Raw genomic sequence first — 4603 nt, 5'->3', positions numbered from 1 at the left:
ATCGGGTGGATGATCTAGAGACAGAGGTTACCGAAACCCACACTGTCGCGAAAGCCATGTTACTTCAATTGGAGGAGTCATTAAGGACCGAAATGGGGAAAATCCGTTAGGAGTTCGTAGGGGAGCTTGCCAAGACCCGTCATGTGTTCCAAACTGAAGTCAACAGCACACTTGTTCGCTTAGACGAGGTGCAAGTTGATTTAGCACGGTGCAAGCGCGCCATGGTTGCAAGGACTGGCAACAACGCCATTGAAAGCCAAAGGATTGATGTCCCAAGGCCTAAAAGCTTTGGTGGCTCACGCAAGGCACAAGAAATTGACAACTTCTTGTGGGGACTAGACAAGTATTTTGGGGGCTGTAGGCGTCACGGAGGAGAGCTCTAGGATTGAAACTGCAGTCCTTTATCTCACAGACACCGCAAGGCTGTAGTGGAGGAGAAGAGAAGGAGACATCAAAAAAGGTATCTGCATTATCTCTAGCTTTGATGATTTTAAGAAAGAGCTTGAGCGACAGTTTTACCTGGAGAATGCCGAGGATGAGGCAAGAGCTCGCTTGCAAAGGATCAAGCAAATAGGGACAATCCATGATTACATCAAGGTCTTCACCGACTTGATACTGGAGATCCCTGGGATGTCCAACAAAGACTTGCTCTTCAACTTTACGGACGGGTTGCAATCATGGGTGAAAATGGGGCTAAGGCATTGGGGAGCGCAAGACCTTGCCACAGCCATAACAGTTGCTAAAAGTTTGATAGATTATAGCAACAAAAAAGAACACACCGGCAAACTCAAAGACAAAAAGGGTGACTTTGCTAAAGGTGCGGGAGACAGGGGGCAATTTAAAGAGAGCAACTGGGACACCCGCCAAGACAACTCCTCATCCAAGGGTAAGGACAATGGCAAACGTTGGGACAAGAGCTCCAACAAACCTCGCAACAATTGCTTCATTTGCAATAGGCTCATTAGGTGAAAGACTATCCAGAGAAGAAAGCTCTTACTTCCCTCATAGCCAAGCATCAAGAGGGTAAGTAAGCCGAAAACAGTAGCGATAGGGCACATATGGGATCGATGCAACTACTCAATGGAATCCAGTCCGCACCTAAAACCTAAGTCAAAGGGTTGCTCTATGTTGATATTGCCATCAATGGGAAGGCCACGAAAGCCATGGTAGATATAGGAGCTTCGTACAACTTTGTTTTAGTAAGTGAAGCATGCCGGCTAGGCCTCAAGGCTTCAGGAGGTAGAGGCACCATCAAGGCAGTCAACTCAGCGGCTCAACCAATACATGGAGTAGCTTAACATGTCAAAATCACGATGGGAACTTGGTCCGGCTACATAGATTTCTCAGTTGCACCGATGGATGACTACCAAGTTGTCTTTGGCTTAGAGTTTATGGAACAAGTCAAGGCATTTCCCTTGCTTTCAACCAACACCATGTGTATCATGGATGGGGAGCAAGCCTATGTGTTACCTACTAGCCGTTCTAACAAGCCGGAGATAGCAGTGCTTTCAGCCATGCAGTTCAAGAAAGGCATAAAGAAGAAAGAGGAAAGCTACCTGGCCATCCTCAAGCAGTATGACGACGAGGAACCAATCCCGCCAGAGGTAGTGCCCCGAGAGGTAGCACAAGTACTCAAGGAGTTTGTTGATGTCTCAGCAAACGAGCTGCCAAAGAAACTACCACCTAGAAGGGAGGTAAATCATCATAATGAACTGGAACTAGGTGCCAAACCACCTGCCAAGGGTCCTTACCGTATGGCACCATCGGAGCTAGTGAAACTAAGGAGGCAGTTGCGGGAACTACTAGATGCAGGGTTCATCAAGCCCTCCAAAGCTCCCTATGGCGCTCCAGTCTTGTTTCAAAGGAAGAAAGATGGTTCCTTGCGCATGTGCATAGACTACCGAGCACTCAACAAGGTATCCGTGAAAAATAGCTATCCCATTCCTTTGATTGCCGATCTTTTCGATTAGTTGGGGTATGCCCACTACTTTACCAAGCTGGATCTACGGTCAGGTTACTACCAAGTGCGTATAGCCGAAGGCGAGAGCCAAAGACCACTTGTGTTACAAGGTATGGGTCTTATGAATTTTTGGTTATGTCATTTGGTCTAACAAATGCACCAGCCACTTTTTGTACTTTGATGAATAAGATATTCCATCCCTACCTCGACCGATTCGTGGTCGCCTATCTAGACAACATAGTGGTGTATTGATAATCCGTAAATTATACAGTTTTTATTTGATCTTTTTGTCGGATTTCAGGTACTTTCTAGTGCATTTTTACCTGAATTGGTGCTTAATTCTTTACTTTTCTTGTTTCAGGTTAAAATGTACTTTTTGAGCGAATAAAGACAAAATTTGATAGTTTTGACTCAGAATTGAGCGGATTTCAGAAGATAGGAGAGTTCCAGAGCAGAACAAAGCACGATGAAGCTTGTTTCCAAGGTAGAGAGCCGAAAATCGAAGAATCGAACGAAGAGGCAAGCAGAGTGGCAGTTCTGTAAATTTCAGAACTTTTGAAGGAGCTTCGCCCCGGCGAAGAAATTGTCTTCGCCGCGGCGAAGTTAGGCAGAGACGATTGGGATTTTTCATTCTTCGCCGCGGCGACAGTCAAATTATTCAGTTTTGTAAACGCACAGTTTCGCGTGTGCGTGTTTTTGGCTGGGTTTTTAGACTAAGTATAAAAGGAAAAACGTTTTCTTTTGTAAAAGGACTTGAGCTTTCTAGGTTTAGCCGTTTTTACACTTTTCTTAGAGTAAAGCTTGTAGTTTTGCGGATTATTGAAGGGAAGATTCAGATTTTTGCTAGAAGATTCATCTTTTGGGAAGATCTCTTCTCTTTCATCTCAGTTTTATTATGTATAACTTGTTTATTTCCATTTTTCGTTTTTGTAGTATTAATTTAGTTATGAACTAATTTTCTATGGGTTAGGGTTTTGATTGTAGTTTGGATTTTATATGGGTTAATTACTTGATGGTTTTATTTCCATATGAATAAGTTTTGGTTGTGTGTTACTCTGTTTTTAAATGCTGAATGTGATGAACATGAAGAGATTGAGAAATAATTCATGTTAGGCTTCTTGGGTCTTCACCATTATAGTATTGGATGCTAGAGATAGATTCAAGAATTAATGAAATCACTTTAGGATTCTTATGCTTAATGAATTTAGAATTATTAACTTTCAATTTGTTGGGTGCGGATTGTTAATAAGATTGAATAGGAAAACATAGCCCGAGAGGGTATGTTAACATATTAGTGAATCCGATTTACAACCATCGCACATGAATGTGAAAATAGTGTAACTCTTAGGTTTAACCCATAAAAGTCCAAACGAAGTCAAAACCCTGCCCGTTTTACTTGAATTTGATATTCTGTGTTTCATTTTGCTTTCTTAGTTAAGATTTAATTCTTTGTTTAATTTCAGCTTTGTTTTCTTTTTCTTTTAAAAATTGCTCCCACCAATCCAAAGATTTCGATTTCTTCAACTTGATAACATTAGGAAACTTAGTGATTTGCTACAGTCCTCGTGGGAACGATATCCTACCCATCACTTTATTACTTGAGCGACTAGTATACTTGCTAATTTTGCATGTTGTAGTAAACGCGCATCATGTATAGCAAAACCTGGGAGGAGCACGTGCACCACCTAAGGGAAGTGTTCCAAGTCTTGCGGGATAACAAACTGTATATCAAGAAGGAGAAATGCTCTTTCGCCAAGCCGGAGGTAATGTTCTTGGGTCACAAGATCAAGGATGGATAACTTATGATGGAAGACAACAAAGTACAAGCCATTCAAGAATGGGAAACACCCACCAAAGTGCCGGAGTTACGATCCTTCCTTGGATTAGTAAACTACTACCGCCGGTTTATCAAGGGAAACTTGGCAAAGGCAGCCCCATTAACAGAAGAGCTGAAAACTGCAATCAGCAAGGAACTTGTGCTTGCCTTGCCAGACCATACTCAGCCATATCAAATGCACACCGACGCATCTGACTTTGCCACCGGGGGAGTACTCATGTAGAATGGGCATCCGATTGCTTACGAGAGTTGAAAGCTCAATGAGACTGAGCGGCGTTACACCGTGCAAGAAAAGGAGATGACAGCCATCATCCATTGCCTTAGAGTGTGGCGACACTACTTACTTGGGTCCAAGTTTGTTACTTTGATAGACAACGTCGCAACAAGCTACTTTCAGACTTAAAAGAAGTTGGGTCCGAAGCAGGCATGATGGCAGGACTTTCTTGCTGAGTTTGATTATGTCTTGGAGTACAAGCCGGGGAAGACAAACGTGGTGGCAAATGCATTGAGCCGCAAGGCCAAGTTGGCGAGCATCAGTCAGGTCACAAGCGCATTGGCTAACAGAATTAAGCAAGGACTCTCGCACGAGCCATTGGCTCGAAATATGACTGCCTTAGTAAGAGAAGGGAAAACCCGGAGGTTTTGGCTGACTGCCGGCTTACTCTACACCAAAGGCAACCGCCTCTATATCCCAAGATGGGACAATCTGAGGAAATAGTTGATCAAGGAGTGTCATGACTCCTTGTCGGCAGGCCATCCAGGTATGAAACATACCCTTGCTCTCTTGAAATCTGCCTACTATTGGC

This window comes from Pistacia vera, unplaced genomic scaffold, assembly GCF_008641045.1.
Source record: "Pistacia vera cultivar Batoury unplaced genomic scaffold, PisVer_v2 Contig570, whole genome shotgun sequence".
NCBI classification, from domain to species: Eukaryota; Viridiplantae; Streptophyta; class Magnoliopsida; order Sapindales; family Anacardiaceae; genus Pistacia; species Pistacia vera.
This window is presented reverse-complemented; position numbering follows the sequence as displayed.